Source organism: Oryx dammah, unplaced genomic scaffold (assembly GCF_014754425.2).
Source record: "Oryx dammah isolate SB20612 unplaced genomic scaffold, SCBI_Odam_1.1 HiC_scaffold_18, whole genome shotgun sequence".
In the NCBI taxonomy this organism is placed as follows: domain Eukaryota; kingdom Metazoa; phylum Chordata; class Mammalia; order Artiodactyla; family Bovidae; genus Oryx; species Oryx dammah.
In genome coordinates this window covers 108,526,154-108,551,392 of record NW_024070202.1, presented here as the reverse complement: position 1 = coordinate 108,551,392, position 25,239 = coordinate 108,526,154, and positions in this window count along the sequence as shown.

The following is a 25,239-nucleotide window of genomic DNA, read 5'->3' as shown; positions in this document are numbered from 1 at the left end:
TGTACTTGGTTCACATACTACTGAAGCCTAGCTTGAAGGATTTTGAACATTAGTTTGCTAGCATGTGAAATGAATGCAATTGTATGGTAGTTTGAACATTCTTTGGCATTGTCCTTCTTTGAGATTGGAATGAAAACTGACCTTTTCCAGTCCTGTGGCCACTGCTGAGTTTCCCAAATTTGCTGGTGTTTTGAGTGCTGCAATTTAAGCATCATCTTAGAGGATTTGAAACAGCTCAGCTGGAATTAGATCATCTCCACTAGCTTTGTTTGTAGTAAGGCATCCTAAGTCCCACTTGAGTTCACATTCTAGGATGTCTGGCTCTAGGTGAGTGATCACACCATCATGGTTATCTGGGCCATTAAGAACTTTTTTGTGTAGTTCTTCTGATTATTTTCACCATGTCCTCTTAACATCTCCTGTCTCTGTTAGGTCCATACTGTTTCTGTCATTTTTGTGCCCATCTTTGCATGAAATGTTCCCTTGGTATCTCTAATTTTCTTGATGAGATCTCTAGTCTTTCCCATTGTATTGTTTAGACAGATAGAGAGAGTGCCTGAAGAACTATGGACAGAGGTTTGTAACATTGTATAGGAGGCAGAGATCAAAACCATTCTCAAGGAAAATAAATGCAAAAAGGCAAAATGGTTGTCTGAACAGACCTTACAAATAGCTGAGAAAAGAATAGAGGTAAAAGGCAAAGGAGTAAAGGAAACATATACCCACCTGAATGCAGAGTTCCAAAGAATGGCAAGGAGAGTTAAGAAAGTCTTCTTAAGTGAACAATGCAAAGAAATAGAGAAAAACAATAGAATGGGAAAAGCTAAAAATCATGCCAATATGCAAATACTAATGTTGGCTTTCTCTTGAGCACAGTCTTTCCATGATGTAGAGAGAGAGAGAGAATGGTGAAGCTGTAAACAAAAAAATCCTAACAACATCTGATTCCTGGCTCTCGTAATCCCCAAGGGACTACATCACTGGCATCCTGTTCCTTTCATGATGCATTGCAGTGAGATTCCAATAGTTTCTCCTTTTTCGTGGATTTCCACTCGAATCAGTTAACAAGCACAGCAAAACTTTTTGGCTTAAACCCACAATTAGTGCTTTAGAGTTCATAAGTCAACTGGGCAAGTGCTGGCCTGAAATTAAGTGGACACAGCTGATGTTGGCTGCACTGTCACAGACGGTAGATGGCTTATTTCTGCTCCATGTGGTCTTTTTCTCCCAGAAAGCTAGACGATGTCTGTTCAAATGACCACTGAGTAAGGTTCCAGGAGAAGTAAAGGAGGGGAACAAGGCCTTCCGAAGTCTAGGATTGGAACTTATTTATTTTCTGCTTGCCACCATTTTGGTAAAGAAGTCACAGATGGAACAAACTCAGTGGGTGGAGAAGTAAACTCCATTTCTTCATGGAAAGAACTGAAAAATGAAAAAGTAAAAGAGCATAATCTGGGGAGTGGTGAACCATTATGGTCATTTTTGCAATCTGCTGCAGTATAAAATGCAATCTCACTTATTCTAAGTAACAGAGTCCTCATTATGAAGAGAATTCTGCTGCTAAAACAAAAGAATCTTGCAATATGACACAGGCTTCCTTCAGAATGCATGTTCTTAGAACAGCAGGAATTTAGGAAGCATCACTATGAACAAAGCTAGTGGAGGTAATGGAATTCCAGCTGAGCTATCTCAAATCTTAAAAAATGATGCTTAAAGTGTTACGCTCAATGTGTCAACAAATTTGGAAAGCTCAGCCATGGCCACAGGACTGGAAAAGGTCATTTTTCAATCCAATCCCAAAGAAAGGCAATGCCAAAGAATGATTAAACTACCACACAATTGTACTCATTTCACAGGCTAGCAAAGTAATGCTCAAAATTCTCTAAGTGAGGCTTCAACAGTACAGGAATCAAGAACTTCCAGATGTTCAAACTGAATTTAGAAAAGGCAGAAAGAAAAGAAGAAAGTAAAGTCACTCAGTCGGGTCTGACCCTTTGGGATCCTATGGTTTGTAGTCTACCAGCCTCCTTTGTCCATGGAATTTTCCAGGCAAGAGTACTGGACTGGGTTGCCATTTCTTTATCTAGGGGATCTTTCCGACTTAGGATAGAACCCAGGTCTCCTGCATTGCAGGCAGACATTTTACTATCTGAGCCACCAGGGAAGCACAGAAAAGGCAGAGGAACAAGAAACCAAATGGCCAGCATCCCATTAGATCACATAAAAAGCAAGAGAATTCTAGAAACACATATACTTCTGCTTCATTGACTATGCTAAAACCTTGAACTGTGTGGATCACAACAAACAGGAAAAGTCTTCAATAGACGGGAATACCAGACCACCTTACCTGCCTCTGAGAAACCAGTATGAAGATCAAGAAGCAACAATTAGAACTGGACTGGCTCCAAATTGGGAAAGGAGCATGTCAAGGCTGTGTACTGTCACCCTGCTTATTTAACTTATATGCAGAGTACACATGAGAAAAGCTGGGCTGGAAGAAACACAAGCTGGAATCAAGATTGCCGAGAGAAATATCAATAACCTCAGATGTGCAGATGACACCACCCTTATGGCAGAAAGTGAAGAAGAGCTAAAGAGCCTCTTGATAAAAGTGAAAGAGGAGAGTGAAAAGGTTGGCTTAAAGCTCAACATTCAGAAAACAAAGATCATAGCATCTGGTCCCATCACTTCATGGGAAGTAGATGGGAAACAGTGGAAGCACTGTCAGACTTTACTTTTCTTGGCTCCAAAATCACTGCAGATGGTGATTGCAGTCATGAAACTAAAAGACGCTTACTCCTTGGAAGGAACGTTATGACCAATTATGACCAACCTAGATAGCATATTGAAAAGCGGAGATATTACTTTGCCAACAAAGGTCCCTCTAGTCAAGGCTATGGTTTTTCCAGTGCTCATGTATGGATGTGAGAGTTGGACTGTGAAGAAAGCTGAGTACCAAAGAATTGATGGTTTTGAACTGTGGTGTTGGAGAAGACTCTTGAGAGTCCCTTGGACTGCAAGGAGATCCAACCAGTCCATTCTGAAGGTCAGTCCTGGGTGTTCGTTGGAAGAACTGACGCTGAAGCTGAAACTCCAATACTTTGGCCACCTCATGCGAAGAGTTGACTCATTGGAAAAAACTCTGATGCTGGGAGGGACTGGGGGCAGGAGGAGAAGGGGATGACAGAGGATGAGATGGCTGGATGGCATCACCGACTCGATGTACATGAGTTTGAGTAACCTCCTGGAGTTGGTGATGGACAGGGAGTCCTGGTGTGCTGCAATTCATGGGGTTGCAAAGAGTTTGGACACGACTGAGCAGCTGAACTGAACTGAGCTGAACTGAGGGTACCCAAAGTGAGTTGATCTTTTAAAAATCTAAAATTATGTAGAATCTTTATTCTGTTTGTAACCATGAGAAATGTATTTTTTATATAAAATTTGATGCAAAATCATAACAGTCATCAATAGGAAATATTAATAAGTTCTTATGGAGAACCATTTACTGGCTATGACAATCCAGAGAACTTTGGAAATGAATTCTCATAAGATAAGTGTTTATGGAGTTTATACCCTTATCCCTCTCAATCTGCCAACATTTCTGAAAGTGAGTTTATTTCTTTTGCCTCTTTGTGTTCTCCTGAGTCGTGGTGTAAGTTTTAATTAATTGGTTGATGCAAACTAGTTGTTTACTCTCAGATTCTGTGTAAGACATGAACAGTGCCTCTGTATAACATAATGTATTTGTAAACATTGCTTCCTGTTGACATGAAACACAACTTCGAGCAGGTCTTTATGAAAAAAATATTACAGATCATAAACAAAACATATAGTTGGACAAATGGCTGTGACAATATTACTACATTCTTTGTAGTATTGTGTTGGAGATGCAAAACATAGGCTATTATGCCAACTCTCAGAGCTTATTTAGTTATGAATTCTCAAAAGCGAGCTGTAGAGTAAAAAATGTTTTAAGAAGAAAACAGTATTTGTTTCTCCACTCAATTGTTGTTTTAATATCATGGACACAATGTTATAGAATAAGAGGAAAGATAGAACAATTTAAAGAACTAAAGTAACTACTTGCTAGAATTTGATAAATTATATAATTTCTCTTTTATTATGCAGTTTTGATTCCCTGTCTAATACAAAATAGATAATTTTGCTGAAATACAAACTCTATTTGATATCTTTCTCATTTACTCTTAGTGGAAACAGAAATAGTATTCATTGTTGATATAGATTTGCATCAGAGTAAGGCTTTGGGCTCTTTTGTTTTCCCTATAGTATTATGTTCAACAGTGAAGTCATCACTATCCTCATCAATTTTATTCAAACTTTTACTGTCTTAATTTAAGGTCCCATCTTCTTTGACTGAGAAATTGTCATATCCTTCTAACTTAGTCTCGAACCCTCTCATTCTATCTTCCATACCAATACTAGAAGAAAAAAAAATATTGAATGCTACAGTAGACAGACTGACTCCCCAAAGAGGTCAACATCTACATCCCCAGAATTGATAAATATGTTATATGGCAACAGGAAACTAAGGTTTCAGATGGATTTAAAGTTGTTCTTCAGCTGACCTCGAGGTAGGGAATTTACCCAGATAATCCAGGCAGACCCAGTGTATTCACAAGGGTCCTTATAAGCACAAGAAGAGTCATGAAAAACTGTCAGAATGATGTTATATAAGAAACACTTTTCTAATTCTTGTTGGTTTTGAATAAGGGGACATGGGCCAAGAAATGTGGTTAGCTAAAAAAGGAAGGACATCAATTCTTCCTAGAGTTTCCAGAAGGAAAGCACCACAAACACCTTAATATTGGCCAACTGAAACCCATCTTGGACTTTTGACTTCCAGAATGGTACAGTGACAAATGTGTCCTTTCAAGCCACTTAGTTTGTGGTAATTTGTATTCGAGCAGTAATAGGTACCTAATGATTCCTTATTACACATACAATAAAGTCAGTAGATACTTAACAATTAGATCTCTGGAATAAAAGCCATAGTTTATAGTGTTTGTCAAATTCTGTGGATAATTACTCAAATCAGGGCCTTTTATAAGCTACCAACCTGACCTAACTGAAGGTCAAGTAAAGGAGATACACAACATCATGTCTTACAAGCTGGTACAAGCTTGAAAGTGGAAGTGTTAGTTGTCAGTCACGTCTGACTCTTTGCTATCCCATGAACTATAGCCTACTAGGATCCTCTGTACATGAAATTCTGATAAAAAGTACTGGAGTGGGTATCCATTTCATTCTTTAAGGGTTCTTCCCGACCCAAGGATCTAACCCAGGTCTCTTGTATTGCAGGCAGATTCTTTATGGTCTAAGCCACCAGGGAAGTATGGTGATGGATAAATTCCATCCCACCCCCCACCCCACCCAGTGACAGGGCTTTTAAGATCATCCTTAATCTAACCTCTAAGTCTCTAGTTGTGCTCCATACATTTTTTCCTGGTCTCTTTCATGTTCTTTGCATATACTAGCCTTTTCCCTGAGCTAACTCCTTTCTGTCTGTCTATTAGAATTGCACTAATTATTTACAAATCACCAAAGGCAATGACTCCTTTGTGAAGCCTGCCCTGTCCATTTTACGTTCAACCCCATTAAATTCTCACATAGCAAAGAGAACATACATACCTTTTTATTCTGATAGCAAAAATGCCTTGTAGCTTCATTCATTGCAGAGTTTATCCCAAATGTTTGTGATTTATTTTTCACTTTCTGAGACTCTAAGAAGGGCAGATATTTCTGTGTTATTTTTTAAAAATTCAGTATGTAGAATACCTAAATAGACATAGGCCTGTAATAAATATGTTAAAATGTTGGTTTGACTAAAACATCAATGAATGTGTGCTAAGTTTACACTCTCAGTCAATAAGAGAAATATAAAAAAGATCAGTTTCATTTGAAAGAGAACCACTCACCACTCAGAAGCCAGAGTAATACAAAGATTTGTAAAGAAGATGAGAAGATTAAGGCATATTGGGTATGAATGGAGTAATTATGGTAAAATTAGCAAAATTTATAGTACAATTAGCAAAGCTTAAGCTCACAATCCCATGATACTCTCCTTGATCCCTGACACTGTGGGGACTGAGCAGAGGTAAAAACACCTGCCCCATGAAGTCTGGGATTTTAAATGAAAGTCAGCTCTGTGAAAATGAGAAGTTCTCAGATTAGATTTCAAAAAAAATAATTTTATGGTGTTGTCAAAGTCAAATTAAAAAATATTTTAAAACAATAAAATTTTCATAATTAGCAAATTTGAAAGTCAGTATAATAATACTGATATCATAATATGAAATCTAAGGTGAAGAATTGCAATAAAGTAAAAAGATCATAACAGAAAATGTTCAGGTAATCTACAAAATAAGATAAATCAGTCATGCCCTTGAAAGCAATTCAACTAACAAAATAGAATCAACCTATACAAAGTAAAAAGTAGCAACTTTGTTAAAATAGGAACACAGCTAATTTGTAAAAGATCTCTCTGACAATCTTATGGATCAAGGAGAAAAAAAAAAAAACTACCAGCTTCAATTCATATATAAGGTAGACAGAGGGATGTAAAGTTATGACCAACCTAGACAGCATGCTAAAAAACAGAGACATTATTTTGCCAACAATGGTCCATCTAGTCAAGGCTATGGTTTTTCCGCTAGTCATGTATGGATGTGAGAATTGGACTATAAGGGAAGCTGAGTGCCAAAGAACTGATGCTTTTGAATTGTGGTATTGGAGAAGACTCTTGAGAGTCCCTTGGACTGCAAGGAGATCCAACCACTCCATCCTAAAGAAGATCAATCCTGGGGGCTCATTGGAAGGATTGATGTTGAAGCTGAAACTCAAATACTTTGGCCATCTGATGTGAAGAATTGACTAATTTGAAAAGACCCTGATGCTGGGAAAGATTGAGGGCAGTAGAGAAGGGGATGGCAGAGGATGAGATGGCTGGATGCCATCACTGACTCAATGGACATGAGTTTGGGTAAACCCCGGGAGTTGGTGATGGACAGGGAGACCTGGCGTGTTGTGGTCCATGGGTCACAAAGAGTCAGACATGACTGAGTGACTGAACTGAACTGAACTGAAGAGAGATGTATTCTTCACTGAAAACAATGAAAAATCCTAGTTAAAACAATTAAAATATGTTTTAAAAACTTTTATAACAACTAAGAGTATAAGGTCTCATTCTTAATTGTACCATTTACTGAATCTGCACATCGCTGTTGTATCAAGTACACAGGAATAAATGCATTGATTAAGTGTTTGTAATTTTATCATACCTTGTACACTATTTTTATTATTGATCACGTGCTTAAGGGTCCACAGATATCACTATTAGCCCCTTAGAACCTAAAGTTCATGGAAATCACAATAGAAATAAACTATCTATCATAGGGCTCATCTGTCTACAAAATCTATTTTGCTCTCTCTAACATCTTTTTTCTTGAGTACCCAGATTTCCCATGTTGAGATCAATTTTGTTGTTTTGATAACATGAATAACTGGTAATCCATGTAGATTAAAGTAAGGAAGAAAACCTATTGGCCAAGATATCTTTCAGCATCCTAATTCTAAGTGATGGATCTATCAGATTTGAAACAAGCATCAGTGTGGCAAAGGAAACTTATAAGATAATAGTGAAGTATCTCACTATTCATTTTTTTTTATTGACTATTTTGGAATCCTAGTCTCTTATATCTTCAGAGAGAGAACTTATAAAATAAATTTTATGCTCATCTCTGAATCTATGGTTATTAGTTTTTTAAAAAACATTCACACACATTTACAACTTACCAGGAATGCTACAAATGAGAAATCAGTTGTTATTCTTAATATTTTCCAATGATAGTATCCTCAATTGACAAATGAGAAACAAAGGTTCAGTTATCCCTAGGTCACCACACTCATAAGTGCTAGAATGTGAATTCATATATTTTATTTCTGTGGTCTGTACATGAGCATTCTATGCTGATGTATCAGTTTATTTTACAAAGTAACAAGTGATGTTGACTGGTTGCATGATAGAAAAGTTACATATCATAGCTGGGACATTTCTTTAGCCAATGCACCTTTTGTTGTGAGCAGCAGAAATCCACATTTACCACATAAAATAAGGAGAAAAATGTGCCACAGAGTCTAACAAAGTCTATCAGGTCCTATGGCATCCAGTCTCATCACTTCATGGCAAATAGATGGGGAAACAGTGGAAAAAGTGACAGAGTTTATTTTCTTGGGCTCCAAAATCACTTCAGATGGTGGCTGAAGCCATTAAATTAAAAGACGTTTGCTCCTTGGAAGAAAAGCTATGACCAACTAATATGGCATTTTAAAAAGCAGAGACATTACTTTGCTAACACAGGTACATCTAATCAAAAGCTATGGTTTTTCCACTAGTCATGTATGAATGTGAGAGTTGGACCATAAAGAAGGTTGAGCGATGAAAAATTGTTGCTTTTGAACTGTGATGTTGAAGAAGACTCTTGAGAGTCCCTTGGACTGCAAGGAGATCCAACCAGTCCATCCTAAAGGAAATCAGTCCTGAATATTCGTTGGAAGGACTGATGCTGAAGCTGAAACTCTTAATACTTCGGCCACCTGATGTGAAGAACTGACTCAATTGAAAGGACCCTGATGCTGGGAAAGATTGAAGGCAGGAGGAAAAGGGGACGACAGAAGATTAGATGGTTGGGATGGCAACATCAACTTGATGGACATGAGTTGAGCGAGCTCTGAGAATTGGTGATGGACACGGCAGCCTGGTGTGCTACAGTCCATGGGATCACAAAGTGTAGGACACGACTGAGAGACTGAACTGAATTGAACTGTGGCACAAATTCCAGTCAAGCCCATGAGATACTGATTCCCACCCTTTGCCTTTCTCTCTAGGATAATCCTTTTTTTCATGTCTGTGTCTCTTCATTTCTGCTTCATTTCATTCTTTCTGTTAAAAAAAAAAAAAAACCCTCCACGGTGTCTTTGATTGTGATTTCCTAATTAGTCTTACACCTGTCTCTTTAGTATAATTATCCAATTTCATATTTGTGTCAGACATTTCTGAACTCTGGTGCTCCTAGAGTTATCGCAAAATACTGAAAAGAGAGCTAGACTCTGTAGCAGGCTGTGGCCAGGTTGGCACTGTGACCACCACTTCCATCTATGCCTGCGCATGCTTCTTAATGTTGTTCTTGGTTAGGGATTTCCAACTGTGGGGATTTGTTCAAGAATCAGAAGACAGAAGTGCAATCACATAGTCATTGGGAGGTCATGAGTGTTTCACTTAGAGGCTTAATCAGTTTGCCGACTGATATTTACACGTGAAAAAAAAAAAAAAAAAAACAGGAGCTTCTGGGACCCATCCCCTAGCTCCTGATACTTATTTATAGAAAGCATTGAAGATTTCCTTACAAATCCTCCTTTCTCAAACTGCTCGCCTATCTGCAAACCAAGGTCTAACTGTATGCGTATTTGACCTTGGGCAGCAACTACCCAGGTCTTCAGCAGCATCTTGGCTTTCTTTCTTGAGTTCTTCTACGAGTCATGTAAGATCATTTGTTGTTGTTCAATTGCTAAGTTGTGTCCACCACTGCAAAGCCATGGACTGCAGCACACCAGGCTTCCCTGTCCTTCACCATCTATCTCCCAGAGTTTGCTCAAACTCATGTCCATTGAGCTGGAGATGCCATCATAATTTCTCTTCAGTTCAGATCAGTTCAGTCACTCAGTCATGTCCGACCCTTTGTGACCCCATGAACTGCAGCACACCAGGCCTCCCTGTCCATCACCAACTCCTGGAGTTCACCCAAACCCATGTCCTTTGAGTCAGTGATGCCATCCAACCATCTCATCTTCTGTCATCCCCTTCTCCTCCTGCCCCCAATCTTTCCCAGCATCAGGGTCTTTTTCAAATAAGTCAGTTCTTCGCATCAGGTGGCCATAGTATTTGAGTTTCAGCTTCAACATCAGTCCTTCCAATGAGCCCCCAGGACTGATCTTCTTTAGGATGGACTGGTTGGATCTCCTTGCAGATCAAGGGACTCTCAAGAGTCTTCTCCAACACCACAGTTCAAAAGCATCAATTCTTTGGTGCTTAGCTTTCTTTATAGTCCAACTCTCATTTCCATACATGTGAGAAAAACCATATGGAAAAACCATAATCTTGACTAGACACACCTTTGTTGACAAAGTAGTGTCTCTGCTTTTTAATATGCTGTCTAGGTAGGTCATAACTTTCCTTCCAAGGAGTAAGGGTCTTTTAATTTCATGGCTGCATATCTGAGGTTATTGGTATTTCTCCTGGCAATCTTGATTCCAGATTGTGCTTCTTCCAGCCCAGCATTTCTCATGATGTACTCTGCATATAAGTTAAATAAGCAGGGTGACAATAAACAGCCTTGAGATACTCCTTTTCCTATTTGGAACCAGTCTGTTGTTCCATGTCCAGTTCTAACTGTTGCTTCCTGACCTACATACAGGTTTCTGAAGAGGCAGGTCAGGTGGTCTGGTATTCCCGTCTCTTTCAGAATGTTCCAAAGTGTATTGTGATGCACACAGTCAAAGGCTTTGGCATAGTCAAATTTTTCTTAAACCCTTTTTAATAAGAATAAATAGATAAAGTAATTTTCCTGAATAATCCCAACTGGTATATACCATTGTTATATCTCAAGGCATTTTTGTGTATTATATTCAATGTTGATCTAAAATCTTGAACCAACAATTATTTTAAAGCTACTGACTATTCGTGTTTTCGTACTGTATCTACACTATGTAAATATCCCCTGAAATTAATGCACACTGAATAGCCTCACATTATTAGGAAATAATCTAAATTTTTTTCTGACTAAACAGAAAAAATAATGGCATGAAATTTTGTAATACTACCTGTTAAGGGAAACTCCATTCACTTAAGCTTATTTTTTTCATCCTAAAAATTTTCCTGTAATTTAATTTTTATGAAAATGCTCTCTATATAGAGGAAAAAGATAATCCAGAAAGTAAAGATAAGTCAAGTGTATCTCATAGAGATGAGAGTGATAAGACCAAAAGAAGGATGAGGACAGACAAAAAGTCTGGAGCCCAATACATCGGCTTCTGATAATTGCTTTCTGTTCTCATCACCCTTCTAAAGAATCACATGCAGGGGAAATAAACATGAGGAAAATATGCAGTCACTCAAAAGAATCTGTATCAAAGAAAAGGGATTTCACAATTAATTTAGTGTAATCATGATTTCCCATATTTAATGAGACACTTTTTCTTGCCTTGTGAAATAATAGGAAAATTCAATTCAATGTTTTAAAATAAGGAATGTTTCATTTTGATATTTTATTTATAGAATTTCTAAGTAAATATTTGATAATATTATTAGGACATCTTCATGATGTACTGCTTTAATTGTAAAAGTGGTGGAAAAGGTAATGCTTACTGAACGATAGTTTAAGACTGATCATACATGTGTGCAAAAAATGTCTTAATTTCTTAGGGTTTTTCAGAGAGGGAGAGGTAGAGAAAGAGAGAGAGGACTTATTATCAGCAAATAGCTTACATGATGGTGGGAGCCACAGTCATAAAATTTGTAGGGAAGACCAGCAGAAAGGAAACTCAGAAAGAATTTCTGTGTTAGAGACTCGAGGCAGAATTCCTCTTTCTGCAGGAGTGTCAGTTTTTGTTTTAACGGGCTTTCAACTGACTGGATGAAGCCCACTCAGGTTATGAAAGGTAATACAGTTACTTAAAGTCAGTTCAGTCAGCTCAGTCACTAAGTCGTGTCCAACTCTTTGTGACCCCATGAACCGCAGCACGCCAGGCCTCCCTGTTCATCATCAACTGCTGGAGTCTATCCAAACCCATGTCCATTGAGTCAGTGATGCCATCCAACCATCTTATCCTCTCTTATCCCCATCTCCTCCTGCCCTCAATCTTTCCCAGCATCAGGGTCTTTTCCAATGAGTCAGCTCTTCACATCAGGTGGCCAAAGTATTGGAGTTTCAGCTTCAACATCAATCCTTCCAATGAACATTCAAGACTGATCTCCTTTAGAATGGACTGGTTGGATCTCCTTGCAGTCCAAGGGACTTACAAGAGTCTTCTCCAACACCACAGTTCAAAAGCATCAATTCTTTGGCGTTCAGCTACCTTTATAGTCCAACTCTCGCATCCATACATGACCACTGGAAAAACCGTAGTCTTAACTAGACAGACCTTTGTTGGCAAAGTAATGTCTCTGCTTTTTAATATGCTGTCTAGGTTGGTCATAACTTTCCTTCCAAAGAGTAAGCGTCTTTTAATTTCATGGCTGCAGTCACCATCTGCACTGATTTGGGAGCACCCCAAATTAAAGTCAGCCATTGTTTCCGCATCTATTTGCCATGAAGTGATGGGACCAGATGCCATGATCTTAGTTTTCTGAATGTTGAGCTTTAAACCAACTTTTTCACTCTCCTCCTTCACTTTCATCAAGAGCCTCTTTGGTTCTTCTCTACTCTCTGCCAGAGTCAACTGAATTGTAAACATTATCCATATCTACAAAATAGCTTCACAGCAACATCTAGACTAATGTTTGACCAAACATTAGGGCACCAGAGCCTAGTCAAGTTGACACATAAAATCAACCATCACATAAGCCTAACAAAAACTTGTCATAGATTGACAAATATAGTCCCAGAGGAGAAATAAGAGATAATTGTAAAATTAAGTGACACCTAAAATACAACTTGAGAAAAAAAATTTAAAACCTAGAAGAGAAGTCTATGTGATTGTTAACCTTTCCTACCTCATGTTTCAATGAGTGGATAGATTGTGGGGCCATAGCTAGGTGATCTACACAAGTTATCTAACTTCTCTGTGCCTCGGTTTCCTCATAAGTAAGATGGAGTCAATAATATTATTCACAGGGTTTTATGAAAATCAAGTTGTGAAAAATATATAGAGTGCTTCAAAAGTTATTAGAAAGAAAATCATTTTAAGAAGAAATGCATTTATATAATGGGAGCCTTTCTATATCAATCGTATAAAATCATTTCTAAATGAAAAAAGTCGCTGTTGTACTTTTGAAATTACCACGACCACTAGAAAAGAGTTGTAAAATAATGAAAGAGAAACATTTAACATGACAAAAATAGGTGAATTTAGTATGATTTTAGCCAAAATTTTCAAAACTTAAAAACTTGGCATTGGGCAGTTTAAGTTGAAGAAGGGCTAGAAAATTCAAGGCAAATGCTGGAATTTTTATATTTTCCAAAGGGTCATAAGATCTCTGAAATAGCTCCTTAAACAACTGTTAATATTTAGGTATGACAAAAAGCAACCAACCTTTTGTTTCTCCAAGGAAAACTTTCTATTGAATTTAGTCATTGAATGACCATTATTTATGAGATTAGTATTCTGCAACATGATAAAATCTATCTTTTCCTTCTACATCAGTCTTAATCTCTAACACTCACTCAAACACTCATAAAAGTGTAAAAAATTATCTCTGAACATTTGCTATTTCCTTTATGAATACGAACGTGGTAATGCATGCATAATATCATTTGAGGCTCAGATACGGTATATGACATTGGTAGTTAAAAATATAATACGTTAGATAAGCTTTATAATGCAAAACTTGAGGCAAGGGAACAGTAGCCTATTATTCCAAATAATCTCATGGATTTTAAATGTTATTTAATAGTGATTGAAAGTAATATCTTAGTAATTCCCATAATGTGAAATGTAATCCTTTCTAATATAATATAAAATGCTGCTATCATTAACTTGAAACGTTAGTTTTACTCTATCTACAGAAACATTATTATTTAAAATAGCGCTAGGATTATTCTACTCATAAAGCTAGACACCTTCACAGTTGTAGGTAAAAGTAACAAGTTACTTTATAGCTAGCACTCTCTTCTAGGTAAAAGAGAAGAGTTTATTGAATGGAATAAAATTGAATTTAATTTTAATATAAATCAGGATTTGTTATAAATATAAAAATGCCAAGTATGTTTAACAGGTATATATTGATTTTATATGTTTATATTTAAATTTATAATATTTCATATTTTTAATTTGTGAATTAAAATTACCCAGGTGCATGTCTAACTATGTGTATAGACGAAAAATCATACAAAACTTTAGTGCTCTAAAGATCATAAATGCCAACTCTTTCATTTTGCTGGGAAATTGAAGCCTTTGGTACTTTAGAATTACTCCAAGACCCTGTATTTTTTGTGTCACAAAGCCTAGGCTTCCAAGCAATAGTCCATCTTATTCATTGGACTGTATGCACTCAAGATATATTAGTTAAGTTCTTACTATGTGCTGGATATTGTTTCAAAATTAGGAAATACACAAGTCAAAGAATCCTAGCCTCTAAAGAGCTTAAGTTTGAAAAGCACAGATTTTGATACATTCATAAACAAGTATGAAAACGGCCCTAAGTGTTTAAGTAGAAACATACAGCCATTAGTATGGAGTGTTTTAATTATCTGAGTTAGGGTGAAGGGCAGGTAGGGAGTGTGAAACTTAAGGCGAGCATTGGAAAGTGAATAGATATTTGCTCAGCAATGTATAAAATAGGTTGAAGCACAGGATTTGAGTAGACCACGCATCAATCGGAGAATGAAAAAAGGTGTATGAAGAGAGAGGCCGAGGTGAAATTACAGGTGGATTTTTTTAAGCAATGATGATTAAATATTGATTTTATTTGGTTTCTTATCTTACAAACTTATAACACTATTTCCCCACTTCCAGTTGCAGCCAAGTCAGAGGATATGTGATAAGAAAGATCATTCTGTATTATTCTCCTGAAAAGCTCAATCTTTATGCAGTAATTTCCTTCTCAATAAAGCCACGCCAATGCAGGCATGCTCATCTCTCATTCAAATTATTAGAAATTTTTATAATATATTGTGGACAGTCACATTTCTTAGTCATCTGCCTAACTTGCATTGCCTTAATTGACTTCCCTCTACTCTTTCTTGACACATGAAATTTGCAGGCCTCTCTAGTCTGCATCAGACCATGATCAAATCAATCCTATTATCAGCCTACTATCCAGGTTAACAATAAATTTGGGTTTTATGAACCCTCCTCTTCTTTAACCAGTCTACTTCTGCTTTCAGAAGTAAATTATTCTATTAAAATGTGAAACATCCTTAGGTCTTTCTTTAAATTTGATTTGACAAGATTTTCTCTAAAATTTTTTAGTTACAAATAAGTCCAGAGATACCTGTTACCTTTTTTTATTGCTTTGTTTCAAAGAAGAAAATCTTCTTGTCAAAGTACTATGTTTTTAGTTTTTTTTTTCCCCAAAAGGCAAAAACCAAAACCAAACAAAATTCTTAAAATAACAAGCCATCAGGGAAGTATTTAAATATTATAAATATAGCTTAACCAAGTATTTTCTTTCTGTTTACTATGCTGGATACATTTAAGGATAATAAAGTGACTGTTCTTTGCTGGCAGGATATACTAATACATGTGTTTTCTGTAAATACATTGAACAGATTAAAATGATTTGGAATATAGGCAATTCTTTCAATTTTAGTGTTAGTATGGTTTCTCTAGGGCTTCCCTGGCTGCTCAGACAGTAAATAATCTGCCTTCAGTGCAGGAGGCCCAGGTTTAATCTCTGGTTTAGGAAGACCCCTGGAGAAGGAAATGGCAACCCATTCCAGTATTCTTGCCTGGAGAATTCTATGGATGGGAGAGCCTGGCAGACTACAGTCCACGGACTCACAAAGAGCTGGACACAACTGAGTGACTAACACACTTACCTTTACATAGTTTCTGTGAAGTTTTCTTCAGATTCCAACAATTGATCTGTGAGAAAGTCTTGGTAATATTTTCACAGACATTAATCTCTCTATGATTGATGACATAGATTGAAAAAGCTGTGCTTTTCTTTTGCAAATTAAAGCATTATTTACTAATAATTGCTCATTAATGCATCTGCCAGTTGTTTCCCCATAACAGATATCGGTAGTCTTGTCACCCCCGGATACACAGGTGGGACTTTCCAACTTTATATGATTCTTAGAGATTATATCTCCTCCTCCAATAAGTGAGAACAGGCTCATGTAATATATAAATGTTGTACAGAGATGATATATTGGAAAGGTAGAAATTAAGGATAAAGTGGGATTTTATGTCTGAGTAAATGAGAATAGAAAAATCTTCACTGGCAGAGAGATTTTCCACACACATATCTTATCAATTACTGAGAGAGAGGTATTGATGTCTCTCCTACTATAACTATAGACAGGTCTATTTCTCCTTTCCCTTCGATTAGATTTTACTACATATATTTTGAAGATTTGTGACTACTCCTTACACATTTAGAGCATTTAAGTTTCTTGTAGAGTTGACTCGTTTATTGTTGTACAATACTCCTTTTTAGTGCAGGTAAATTCCTTGTTCTGAAGTCTACTTTATCTGAAATTAATAGACCAACTTTAGTTTTGTTTTTTTTTAAACTAGTGTTTTCATTTTATATCTTTTATATCAGTGTTCTTTGACCAATTTTGCTTTTATTTGTTTAAAAAGATATCCTATGGCATTTTATTTCTACAACATGGGGCACATTTGGCTAAGGGGAAATTGCCAATTTTAGATTCTTAAAGTAAAAAGTCATCTCAGTGGTCTTCCAGTCCAAATTCCTTAATGTACCCATAGAGCAAATAACACCCAGAGGGATGAAGTGTGCTACGCTCAGGTCCTACACTGAGTTAGAGGCAAAGTCGAGGACCTTGCATAATTTCAAGGTTAAAGGCATTTGAGAGGATCCCTGGGCCTTCACAATCCTCAGAACTATGTTACAGATTCATTCTTTTTCTAACTTTATCCATTTTCTTTCTATTCCTCTATACATTTCCCAGTTCTCAAATTCACAAGGAAATGTTGGATGGGCAATTGCAATGGCCCTGGTTACCAAGTGTTGCACGGGTGGTTAGTGATCAAAAAGTTTACATTCATCCGTTCCTTATTAGTTACTCATGATATGCCTTTATTTTTAAAGTGAGTTTCTTGTAGATGTTCTAAACTTAAATCTTGCTTTTTCATTCCATTTGACAATGTCTGTATTTTAATTGGCATGTATAGACTTGTTATATTTAATGCTATTATTGATAAGGCAAGATTAAAATACCATCTTGATAGATGTTTCCTAATTTACTTATGTGCTCTTTGTTTCTTTTTCTTCTGCAGCTGCTATTTTTTCATTAATAAGATTTAAATATTGTTCTAGGGCTTATCATGTACATCTTGAAATAATAAGAATCTTATTCTTATAAGAATAATAATATTGTGCCACTTCTTATGTAAAGCTTTTGTTGTTGTTTAGTTGCTAAGTTGAATCTGACTCTTTGAGACCCCATGGACTATACGTAGCCTGTCAGGCCCTTCTGTCCATGGAATTTCCCAGGCAAAAATGAGATTGGAGTGGGTTGCCCTTTCCTCCTCTAGGGATCTTTCCAACCCAGGGAGCGAACCCAAGTCTCCTACGCTGGCAGGCAGATTCTTTACCACTGAGCTACCAGGGAAGCCAGTGTGAGCTAAGGATCTGACAATAGTATATCCCCAGCACCTCTTCCCATTCCTTATACTGCTTTTGTTGTGTATCTTATGTTTCACACCCAGTACATTGCAACTCTTTTTCTTTAGCTTCCTCTTAAAACAATTAATACTAATGGAATATGTTTTATTTTCATCCATTCCATTTCTATGTTTTTGTGTAGAGTCTTGTTTCTATCTGGGCTTCCTGGTGGCTCAGACAGTAAAGAATCTGCCAACAATGCAGGAGACCTAGGTTCAATCCCCGGGTTGGGAAGATCCCTTGGAGAAGGGAATGGCCACCCACTCCAGTACTCTGGCTTGGAGAATTTCATGGACTGTATAGTCCATGGCCTCTCAGAGAGTCAGACACAACTGAGTGACTTTCAGTTCAGTTCAGTTTTGTTTCTATCTATTATAATACATCTGCATGAATAACTTCCTTGACACTTGCTTCATTGTAAATCTGCTGACAATTAATTCCCTCTAATTTCGTCTGTCTGAGTTTTTAGCCCCACTTCAGTTTAGAAGGATATTTCACTGAGGTGCCAACAAATAATCTGGTACATGCATGAAAAAAGGCAGAAGAATAAATGTCAGTTTTCTGCTGTGTCACAAAAATTCTGTTTAACAAACAACCGTGTCATATTGTACATTACTAAGCCAAGGATTACAAAACATTGTCTCAGAAAATTAAAATAGTTGACTTAGTGAGAATTAGGAAGCTACTTTTAATGACCTGATCATGGTATAAGTAAGTCCATATAAGCATAAAAGCACATCCCTCTGTTAAAAACCTTGGAGCAAAGAAAGCAGTGAAGGGTAGGAGAAATGTCAAACAAGAATTGATTTCTGGCCTTGGGAGACTGTTCTCCTATCTGCCTACCTGAGTGTATTTATTGAGCTACAACTAAACACCTTCTGCTTCTGCCTACACAATCAAGATGGGAACTCAATAGTGATTAAGCCATGATGCAAAAGGTTCTGATATCCACTGCCAACCACAATCATTAGAAAATTAATGCTCACCTGGTTTTAAGAATGGGAGACTAGCAGGGACGGAGAGTTGGAGTCACTATTAATTGTTCTACTAATTCATCTAAAAAATAAGCATTTTGTTTTTTCCTTTTGAGAGACTGGTGTTATCATTTTCCATATAAAAAGTTTAAAGAACATTGGAATAGGGTCCATTACCCTGTCTTAAATAAATCTAGTCAATTCAGGGGACAAATAGGAGAAAAAATGAGTTCCAAAACCCATATTTACCTACTTATCAAGTTCAAATACAAAAACAAAACTTTCTCTTCCTCCATAAGCAATCCAAATTAGATTATGCTTTATGTTCTTCCGTGTTTTTAGCAGAATTCCTATAGCTATGATGGCTAGTTTACTCGTAAGTAATATACTCCAAGATTTTTTTAAAGTTAAATTATTGCTATTTTGCTACTGAAAGGACAGCAGATTACAATGATACATAAAAGGCAATTAAATAGATGAATTTTAAAAAATGAAACAAGGGCAGACCAGCCTGTGTGTGTGTGTGTGTATATAGTCTGTGTATGGGTTATGTGCGGGGGAAGGGGGGCTGGGGATGTTTTTAAGGAAAACTAAGACAGTCTAATGCCCTTATTTCTCAGTGAACCTAAAGTCTCTTAGAATACACAGTCAAAGCACTGTAGAATCCTACCAGAGTGGCGTTTCTTCAGGTCAGCATCTTCCTACCGCCATCTTTTCTCCCTGGGCTCTTATTCTGCGGTTTTGCTTTCCGGGTGATTGACAGTCTTTGAGGAGTGGCTCCTCTCTTCCTTCCCGCCTTGTGTTCCTCTCCCTGTCCCTGGCCCCTGCTGTCCTCCTGACTAGGCAGGAGTGGAGGAATCCTCCTGCTTAGCTCAAAGAAATACAAACAAAGCCAGATGTTGTTACTGTGAACTTTCCATTTAGACACAGTTTGTCAGTTTCTGTGAAAGCACTTTCTGTCAAAAGTCTGTCCTCTGATTTTGTAAGGAAAAACAGAGGAAAACAAAGTATTTAAAAATGAAGAACACACTCTTGAATAATTGAAGCCAGAATCAAAGAGATGAAATGAACTGACAATACTAATTGAACAGCTCCAGTAAGAATGCAACGGGCTGGCTTGTCCAGTTAATACCTGAGGTAACTACAGCTGAGAACAGCTAACTGCCCTTGTTTATACATTCATAAAAAAAGCAGAACCAATATTTGATTCCATCAGTAGCATCAATCTTATGTCCTTTCATTTACAAAATACTCTTTGTTAACACTAGAGCACGGTGACAGTTTTTCAAGATTGTGAAGTATCTGGAAAATTGTGGCCATCCAGGAAACAGGTATCTGGGGAACGAAATCTGTGTGTGTGAACAATCATAAATGTATCTTAGTGTACAGAATGTGGTGGTGGTAGTTTAGTTGCTGAGTCATGTCCGACTCTTTGTGACCCCATGGACTGAAGCCCACAAGGCTCCTCTGTCTATAGGATTTCCCAGACAAGAATACTGGAGTGGGTTGCTATTTCCTTCTACAAGTATATAGAATATACATCACCAATTTAAGTATAATAGGACAGACTTTCAAAAATATTTTCAAAACAAAATAAATGATCACATTCTAATTATTAATATTTTATGACGGATATATAGGTTACAATGGATTTTGTCCATAGTCTCTCCCATAAAATGCAATAAGGATTTCTAAGGAAGAAAAAAAAATCACATAATTACATCCATAGATGCTTAAGAAGATTTGAAAAAAGTTAAGTGTCTGTTTTTAATTTAAACAAAATCAGTCAGATAGAGATATTTACTTGACACCTATCTCCGACGTTATTCTCAATGGGAAAAATTCACTTTAAAGTTAAGAGGTAAGAAAAATACCCTCAGTCTCTCTAAAGCCAAACTACTAAACTTTGAACTAGAAATATTAGTCGTTTAATGAAAAATAAGTGAAATGGAATTTAAAATGTGAAGCAAAAAGACATAATGTAAAATTTGCCAATGATATGGTTATTTATATAGAAAACCCTAGAATGAGAGATCTATCTTAAAACTACTACAAAGATTAATTTGTTCTGTTCTCAGGCACTCAGTCAAGTCTGACTCTTTGTGACCCCATGGACCATAGCCCACCAGGCTCCTCTGTCTATGGGGATTCTCTAGGCAACAATACTGGAGTGGGTTGCCATGCCCTCCTCCAGGGGATCGTCCTATCCCAGGAATTGAACCTGTTACATAATTTCCTTTATTTTGGTATTTTGATCATTAAATCCTAATCTTTTAGTAAGTTTGATGATTATAACAGAATATGGTTTTCTGTATTCACTTAACTATGCATTGAATCTCCAGGGCTTATTTACTACTTGTTTCAAGTTTGTACTCTTAAACACTTTTCTATCTTCCACCACCAACCCCTGCAATCCGCTGGTAACAGCATTTTACTTTTGGTTTTCACAATTTTTTTCGATACTACATATAAAGTGATATATAGTATTTGTCTTTCTAAGCCTGAATTATGTTCATTTTCATATGCTTACGTTTCATCCATGTTGTTGCAAACAGCAGGATGCCCTTCTTTTTCATGGGTAAATAATACTCCAGTGTGTGTGTGTGTGTGTGTCTGTGTGTGACATATTCTTTCTTATTTACTGACGGATACTTAGATATTTTCAAGTTTTTGGCTATTGAAAATAATGCTGCAATAAATATGGGAGTACACATATCTCTTCAATATCCTGTTTTCATTTCTTTTGGTTATATACCCAGAAGTGGAATTGCTGATGGATTGTATGGTAGATCTACTTTCAATTTTTTGAGGAATCTCCCTTATGTTTTCCATAGTGATCAAACTTATTTACATCCCCACCAACAATGTACAAGGGTCTGTTTCTCCATGTCCTCACCAGCACTTACCTGGTCTTCTTGACGATGGCCATAACAGGTGGGAGGTGGTATTTCCTTGTGGTCTTGATTTTCGTTACTCTGGTAATTGATGAGATTGAACAGCATTTCAGTACCTATTGGCTATTTGTGTGTCTTATTTTGAAAAATGTGTATTCCATTTATCTGCCCATTTTTTTAAAGGGATTGTTTTTAATTTGTTTATTTAGTTGTATAAAAAACAACAACAAAAAAAACCTGTTCAGTCATGTCTGACTCTTTGCAGCTCCATAGACTGTAGTCCTCCAGGCTCCTCTGTCCATAGGATTTTCCAGGCAAGAATTCTGGAGCAGGTTGCCATTTCCTTCTCCAGAGGATCTTCCTGACCCAGGGATTGAACCTGGGTCTCCCCCATTGAGGGCATTTTCTTTACCATCTGAGCCACCAGGGAAGCCCTGGTAAGTTGACTGGATTATTTATATATTTCGATACTAATTTTTTATACAAAAATTTGTAAACATTTTTACCATTCTGTGGGTTGCATTTTCAATTGCTTCTTTTCCTGTGCAGAAACTTTGTTTGATGTAGTCCCGTTTATTGATCTTTGCTCTTATTTGTGCTTTGGATGTCATAGAGAGAAAAGCATTGCCAAGATCAACGTTGAGAAATTTTGTCTAAGTTTTCTTCTAGAAGTTTTATGGAATTGGGTCTTATATCTAAATTTTTGATCCATTTGAGTTAATTTTTATGAATGGTGTAAGATAGGAGTAGCTTCATTGGCATGTGTTTAACCAGTTTTCTCAGCACCATTTGTTGAAGAGACTATCTTTTCATCATTGAGTGTTCGTGGCACTTTTGTAGACTATTAATTGACTGTAAATGTGGGGCTTTAATTCTGGGCACTCTATTCCCTTGGTTTATGTGTTTATTTTTATGCTTGTAGCTTACTGTTTTTTATTACTGTAACTATGTAGTATAGCTAAAGGAGATCAGTCCTGGGTGTTCTTTGGAAGGAATGATGCTAAAGCTGAAACTCCAGTACTTTGGCCACCTCATGTGAAGAGCTAACTCATTGGAAAGGACCTTGATGCTGGGAGGGATTGGGGACAGGAGAAGGGGATGACAGAGGATGAGATGGCTGGATGGCATCACAGACTCGATGGATGTGAGTTTGAGTGAACTCCGGGAGTTGGTGATGGACAGGGAGGCCTGGCATGCTGCAATTCATGGGGTCACAAAGAGTTGGACATGACTGAGCGACTGAACTGAACTGAACTGAACTGAAATCAGGAAGTGTGATACTTCAGGCTTTGTTCTTTTCCCTCAGGATTGCTATGCCTACTCAGCATCTTTTATGGTTCCATGAATATTTTAGGGTTTTTTTTTTTCCAGTTCTGTGAACATCAGTACCCTGATGGGGATTTTATTGAGTCTATAGATAGCTTTGTGTAGTATGGATATTTTAGCATCAATTATTCCTATCCATGAACACAGATATCTTTCCATTTGTTTGTATCTTCTTTGATTTCTTTCAGCAGTCTTACAGTTTTTGTTGTACAGATCTTTCCCTTCCTTGGTTAAATTTATTCCTAGATATTTTATTATTCTGATGTGGCATTGTGAACAGCATAGTTTCCTTTATTGTGTTTTGGATTTTTATTATTAGTGTATAGAAATGCAATTGATTTTATATCCTGTAACTTTACTGAAATCTTTAATTCCAAATTTGTTGTTTGAGTCTTTGAGATATTCTATATACAAAATCATGCAGACATGTAGTGACAATTTTAAAAATCTAACTTGATTAAATATTTAAATGCAAAAATGAAGTCTCAAAAAGCATTCAGAGTGTGAAAATTTCAAGTACGTAGTAGGGAAAGCCATCCTAACTGAATCAAGACCCAGAAACTATAAATTAAAAAGTAACAAACATCATCTGAATATAAAAGACATTTCAATACTTCTAATAGTTAATTTTAAAAATCCACAAATCTCAAATATAAATAACACACTGAGAAACAAATATTTGCAACTCATTTCTATAATTCTTGATATATAAAGAGAAAAAAAAAAGCCAAATTCCATATAAAAAGTGATCAGATTATGAAAAAGATGGACACAAATTGAAAACTGCAAGTAGTTCTTCACCATGTACAAATGATAGAGATGTCTAAATGTTCAATTTCACTTATAATGAGAGGAGTTAAACTAAAACTATGCTGAGGCATAAAGATAGATTTTAACCCTATTTTATTGACAATAATGCAGAAGTTTGATCATACTGAAGTGTTGGTCAATGAATAATACACATGCTCATAAATTGTGATGTAAATTACATGCAAACTGGCATTAAACCCTTTTGGAAGAAATCTTGTTAATTTGGCAAAATTATAAGTGCAAAGATTCTATGCATTTAATTTAGATACACTTAAGTATGTACAAAAAAACATGAAAAATGTTACTCACTGCATCATTATTTGTAAAAGCATGAGACTATGAGACTAGAAACTAAATGATGTCAGTGCACACCTGCGTGCTAAGTCACTTCAGTCTGTCTCTCTTTGCAACCCATGGACTGTAGCCCACCAGGCTCCTCTGTCCATGGGATTCTCCAGGCAAGAATGCTGGAGTGGGTTGCTATGCCTTCCTTCAGGAGATCTTCCCAGCCCAGGGATCAAACCTGCATCTCTTATGTCTTCTGTATTGGCAGGCAGGTTCTTTTCCACTACCACCACCTGGGAAGCCCAACAAAGTCAATAGGTGTGGTTAAATTATAGGTGTGGTTAAATTAACTGGTGTATGCATGCAGTGGAACACTATATTGCCAAAAAAAAAAAAAAAAAAAGAATGAGCAAGCATTCCATGATATATATATTAAAAAAAAAACTCTCAATATACATTATAAAAGCAAAAACAAATGGACAGAAGAGTATATATGTAATGACATTTGTGTTCAGTTTAGCTGCTTAGTCGTGTCCGACTCTTTGTGACTCCATGGACTGAAGCATGCCAGGCTTCCCTGTCCATCACCAGTTTGGCATTGCCCAATTCAAAATAAAAGTGTGTTCAAGTAAACTCTTGAAAATTTTAATGCACTTCAGTTGATTTTTTAATAGAAGCTAGGAAGATAGCCAGAGAAGGCAATGGCACCCCACTCCAGTACTCTTGCCTGGAAAATCCCATGGATGGAGGAGCCTGGTAGGCTGCAGTCTATGGGGTCGCTAAGAGTCAGACATGACTGAGCGACTTCACTTTCACTTTTCACTTTCATGCATTGGAGAAGGAAATGGCAACCCACTCCAGTATTCCTGCCTGGAGAATCCCAGGGATGGGGAAGCCTGGTGGGCTGCTGTCTATGAGGTCACAGAGAGTCGGACATGACTGAAGTGACTTAACAGTAGCAGCAGCAGGAAGATAGCAGATTAGAAGGACATTTGTGAATAAAGAGGAAATACAAATTATCTTCATTTATTTGGATAGTCATAAAATTTGGAATGGTTCAGGAAAAATAATAAAACAAAAGTCCTTTATTTTGGAGTGGGTAAAATAAATAAATCTTTAACTTTTGAAATATGAATGATGTGATTTATTACATATCCAGAAAATTAAAACAATCAATTTACTAATTTATCATCAAGACAACATTTGAATATTAATGAAAGCTTCCTGGGGCTTCCCTAATAGCTCAGTTAGTTGGTAAAGAATCTGCTTGCAATGCAGGAGACCCTGGTTCAATTCCTGGGAAAGAAATTGAGGTTTGAAATTGAGGTCGGAAAGATTCTGAGGTTAAGACCTCAATCAA